We start from the raw sequence: 6,000 nt of genomic DNA on the forward strand, positions 1-6,000 counted from the left end.
ATTAATATAGTGTTCTAGTATTGGTATAGAGTGCTAAGTATTAATATAGTGTTCTAGTATTGGTAAAGAGTGTTAAAGTATTAATATAGTGTTCTAGTATTGGTATAGAGTGTTAAAGTATTAATATAGTGTTCTAGTATTGGTATAGAGTGCTAAAGTATTAATATAGTGTTCTAGTATTGGTATAGAGTGCTAAAGTATTAATATAGTGTTCTAGTATTGGTATAGAGTGCTAAGTATTAATATAGTGTTCTAGTATTGGTATAGAGTGTTAAAGTATTAATATAGTGTTCTAGTATTGGTATAGAGTGTTAAAGTATTAATATAGTGTTCTAGTATTGGTATAGAGTGCTAAAGTAGTAATATAGTGTTCTAGTATTGGTATACAGTGCTAAAGTATTAATATAGTGTTCTAGTATTGGTATAGAGTGTTAAAGTATTAATATAGTGTTCTAGTATTGGTATACAGTGTTAAAGTATTAATATAGTGTTCTAGTATTGGTATAGAGTGCTAAAGTATTAATATAGTGTTCTAGTATTGGTATAGAGTGCTAAAGTATTAATATAGTGTTCTAGTATTGGTATAGAGTGCTAAGTATTAATATAGTGTTCTAGTATTGGTATAGAGTGTTAAAGTATTAATATAGTGTTCTAGTATTGGTATAGAGTGTTAAAGTATTAATATAGTGTTCTAGTATTGGTATAGAGTGCTAAAGTATTAATATAGTGTTCTAGTATTGGTATAGAGTGCTAAAGTATTAATATAGTGTTCTAGTATTGGTATAGAGTGCTAAGTATTAATATAGTGTTCTAGTATTGGTATAGAGTGTTAAAGTATTAATATAGTGTTCTAGTATTGGTATAGAGTGCTAAAGTATTAATATAGTGTTCTAGTATTGGTATAGAGTGTTAAAGTATTAATATAGTGTTCTAGTATTGGTATAGAGTGCTAAAGTATTAATATAGTGTTCTAGTATTGGTATAGAGTGTTAAAGTATTAATATAGTGTTCTAGTATTGGTATAGAGTGCTAAAGTATTAATATAGTGTTCTAGTATTGGTATAGAGTGCTAAAGTATTAAGATAGTGTTCTAGTATTGGTATAGAGTGCTAAAGTATTAATATAGTGTTCTAGTATTGGTATAGAGTGCTAAAGTATTAATATAGTGTTCTAGTATTGGCATAGAGTGTTAAAGTATTAATATAGTGTTCTAGTATTGGTATAGAGTGTTAAAGTATTAATATAGTGTTCTAGTATTGGTATATAGTGCAAAAGTATTAATATAGTGTTCTAGTATTGGTATAGAGTGTTAAAGTATGAATATAGTGTTCTAGTATTGGTATAGAGTGCTAAAGTATTATTATAGTGTTCTAGTATTGGTATAGAGTGCTAAAGTATTAATATAGTGTTCTAGTATTGGTATAGAGTGTTAAAGTATTAATATAGTGTTCTAGTATTGGTATAGAGTACTAAAGTATTAATATAGTGTTCTAGTATTGGTATAGAGTGTTAAAGTATTAATATAGTGTTCTAGTATTGGTATAGAGTGTTAAAGTATTAATATAGTGTTCTAGTATTGGTATAGAGTGTTAAAGTATTAATATAGTATTCTAGTATTGGTATAGAGTGTTAAAGTATTAATATAGAGCGTTCTAGTATTGGTATAGAGTGTTAAAGTATTAATATAGTGTTCTAGTCTTGGTATTGAATGCTAATGTAGTAATATAGTGTTCTAGTATTGGTATAGAGTGTTAAAGTATTAATATAGTGTTCTAGTATTGGTATAGAGTGTTAAAGTATTAATATAGTGTTCTAGTATTGGTATAGAGTGCTAATGTATTAATATAGTGTTCTAGTATTGGTATAGAGTGTTAAAGCATTAATATAGTGTTCTAGTATTGGCATAGAGTGTTAAAGTATTAATATACAGCATTCTAGTATTGACATAGAGTGTTAAAGTATTAATATAGTGTTCTAGTATTGGCATAGAGTGTTAACGTATTAATATAGAGTGTTCTAGTGTTGGCATTGAGTGTTAAAGTATTAATATACAGCGTTCTAGTATTGGTATAGAGTGTTAAAGTATTAATATAGAGTGTTCTAGTATTGGCATAGAGTGTTAAAGTATTAATATAGAGTGTTCTAGTATTGGCATAGAGTGTTAAAGTATTAATATACAGCATTCTAGTATTGGCATAGCGTGTTAAAGTATTAATATAGTGTTCTAGTATTGGCATAGAGTGTTAAAGTATTAATATAGAGTGTTCTAGTATTGGCATAGAGTGTTAAAGTATTAATATACAGCATTCTAGTATTGGTATAGAGTGTTAAAGTATTAATATAGAGTGTTCTAGTATTGGCATAGAGTGTTTAAGTATTAATATACAGCATTCTAGTATTGACATAGAGTGTTAAATTATTAATATAGAGCATTCTAGTATTGGTATAGAGTGTTGAAGTATTAATATAGAGTGTTCTAGTATTATGAGGGGAATAGATAGAATGGACGGGATAAAATTGTTTTCCTTGGTGGAGAATTCTAGAACCAAGGGACATAGATTCAAGATAAGTGGCAGAAGGTGTAGGGGGGACATGAGGAAGAACTTTTTTACACAGAGGGTAGTGGGTGTCTGGAATTCGCTGCCCAAGTTCGTGGTAGAGGCAGAGACTCTAATCTCTTTTAATAAGTACCTAGATCTGCACCTTAAGTGCTGTAAGCTGCAGGGCTATGGGCCGGGTGCACTAAGTTGGGATTAGAAAGGGCACCTGGGTGTCCTTGGGCTGGCATGGACAAGATGGGCCGAATGGCCTCCTGTGCTGTAACTTTTCGACGGGTCTATGGTTCAATGGGGGAGAGTCCATAGGAAAAGGGGCAATCGAGACAGCTGGAAGAGTTAATGTGGAAGACATTGCTGTCTTCTGCTCGGGCAAACCAAGTGCAGCCGACTGAGTGAAGATTTGGAGTTTGGTGAGTGGGGAGTTTTAAGTATTAATTTTGTTCTTAAATTTTGCTCTTAAAATCTAATCTCGTCTGTAATTAGCAGTAACTGGAAAGAACTGTGTAAGCAGGCTAAGTTATTTCTTGCAGTTTAGACAGTGTAAACTCACTCTCAGTTGTTGGAGCTGAGTAGTTAATGAGCTAACTGGTTAAATCTGTTTATTGTAGCTCTAGTTCAGTTTACTATAAATTCAGGGTTACTTAGTGCAGCTACCTAACTGAGTGAAGACTGGAATTTGGTGAGAGGGGAGTTCAGTGAAGGGAGAGGAGAAGTTGTTTGTTTCATCTTTCTATCTTTATCACCTGACAGAAATTGATTCTTGCTCTGCTACAGGGAAAGGAGCTAGCTGTTTAGTGAGTATCTGATAAGTTGGTAAGTTCTATTCTATCCCTAAGGTTTAAAATAGTACATAATTTGGTGGTAAAGTTAATCAAATATGAGAAAGCATTAAATAGGAGATTGATATAATTAAGTAATTATTTAAAACACATTAAGGATGGCAGGACAGGTGATGTGTGAAGGCTGCAGCATGTGGGAGCTCCTGGATAACATTGTGATCCAGGCCAAACACGTCTCAGTAAGTGTTTGTGGCTTGAGGAACTTCGGCTCAGAGCCATTGAGCTGAGGGCTGAGCTGCAGACACTGTGACACATCAGAACATCACATATCCTTACTTTGTAACCTTTGTTTATTGTCTACAGGACCAGTGTTTATCAGAGTAATTGGGGCTTTTTCTGGCGTTTTTCCCCAGTCGATCGACATAAACTCTTTGAATCTGAAGGGTTCTTTCTGGTTGGTGCTCCCTCAATTCTGGGAATGTTCACCTGCTGTGGCTCCTCAGTCTACAATCCCTGTTTACTTCCTGCTGTGGCTCATTCTCAATCACTCCATAATTCACTGGGACATCCGATTATGAAAGGACGAAAATGTGATAACCATCTACGCTGAGAAGTAGAGTTACGCTTTTCACAGATCCCCAAACCGACAGATTGGTTCTCAGCAAACGGCCAGAGTTTCACAGAGAGGCTACGACTACTCTCTGCGCCTGGGTTGCACACTCTCTGATCACATTGGCTCCATCCTCCCCGGGTTATCACTGTCCAATCTCACGGGCTCCATCCTCCCCGGGTTACACACTGTCCGATCTCACTGGCTCCATCCTCCCCGGTTTACTCACTGTCCGCTCTCACTGGCTCCATCCTCCCCGGGTTACACACTGTCCGATCTCACTGGCTCCATCCTCCCCGGGTTACACACTGTCCGATCTCACTGGCTCCATCCTCCCCGGGTTACACACTGTCCGATCTCACTGGCTCCATCCTCCCCGGGTTACTCACTGTCCGATCTCACTGGCTCCATCCTCCCCGGGTTACTCACTGTCCGATCTCACTGGCTCCATCCTCCCCGGGTTACACACTGTCCGATCTCACTGGCTCCATCCTCCCCGGGTTACTCACTATCCGATCTCACTGGCTCCACCCTCCCCGGGTTACACACTGTCCAATCTCTCTGGCTCCATCCTCCCCGGGCTACACACTGTCCGATCTCACTGGCTCCATCCTCCCCGGGCTACTCACTGTCCGATCTCACTGGCTCCATCCTCCCCGGGTTACACACTGTCCGATCTCGCTGGCTCCATCCTCCCCGGGTTACGCACTGTCCGACCTCACTGGCTCCATCCTCCCCGGGTTACACACTGTCCGATCTCACTGGCTCCATCCTCCCCGGGTTACGCACTGTCCGACCTCACTGGCTCCATCCTCCCCGGGTTACACACTGTCCGATCTCACTGGCTCCATCCTCCCCGGGTTACACACTGTCCGATCTCACTGGCTCCATCCTCCCCGGGTTACACACTGTCCGATATCACTGGCTCCATCCTCCCCGGGTTACTCACTGTCCGATATCACTGGCTCCATCCTCCCCGGGTTACACACTGTCCGATCTCACTGGCTCCATCCTCCCCGGGTTACACACTGTCCGATCTCACTGGCTCCATCCTCCCCGGGTTACACACTGTCTGATCTCACTGGCTCCATGCTCCCCGGATTACTCACTGTCCGATCTCACTGGCTCCATCCTCCCTGGATTACTCACTGTCCGATCTCACTGGCCCCGGGTTTATTCCCCCCTTTTCACTGGTGAAGGCAGAAATTCGCCATTTTCTCTTTAAACGGCACATGAATCCCCCTTGGCCAGCCACGGTATGAATGCTGTAATAATATTGTATCTCTCCATATCAATAGTGAATCTCTCAATGTTAAAACTCCGCATTGTTGGAGACGTGACTGTTTCTCACCGTCACAAACAAACCCCACTATTCAGAAGAACAGTCATATTGGACCCAAAATTTTAACTCTCTGTTTTTGCCTCCACAGACGCAGCTGGACTAGCTTTGTTTTTCCAGTAGTTTCTATATTTATTATAATGTTTATATGATGCTGAACTCTTCTTCTGCCGCCTTTGTCTCCGTGCTCACTTCTTTGGATAGGAATCCTTTCCCCGTTCAACGGATCCTTTTACCCACCTCCAATATTCTCCCTCCACCTGGACCCCTCCCTCTGGATTCTTACCTTCTCTTGATCTTTTCATTGAGAACTGTCGGTGTGACATCAGTCATCTCAATTTCTCTGCTCCTCTCACCCACTCTAACCTGTCTCTCTCTGAACTTGCCGCACTCTGTTCTCTCAGGTCCAACCCTGACATTATCATCAAACCCGCTGACAAGGATGTTGCTGTTGTTGTCTGGCGCACTGACCTCTACCTCGCAGTGGCTGAGCGTCAACTCGCAGACACTTCCTCCTACTGTGGTGGCCTAGACAACTATAGGGAGCTCACTTAGTACTAAAAGGGTTAATGGAGAAATTGAATTAAATGCTAGGCCTAAGAGAAAAATACCGCAACCTTGAAGAACAATACCATCTTGTCTGACCACTGTGTGGGATGAGCCCTGAAACATTCCATGTCTCTCTTTCTCTCAGGCCGAATGTAATCAAAGTTA

The sequence above is a fragment of the Cetorhinus maximus genome, chromosome 16 (genome assembly GCF_964194155.1).
Source record: "Cetorhinus maximus chromosome 16, sCetMax3.hap1.1, whole genome shotgun sequence".
Classification (NCBI taxonomy): domain Eukaryota; kingdom Metazoa; phylum Chordata; class Chondrichthyes; order Lamniformes; family Cetorhinidae; genus Cetorhinus; species Cetorhinus maximus.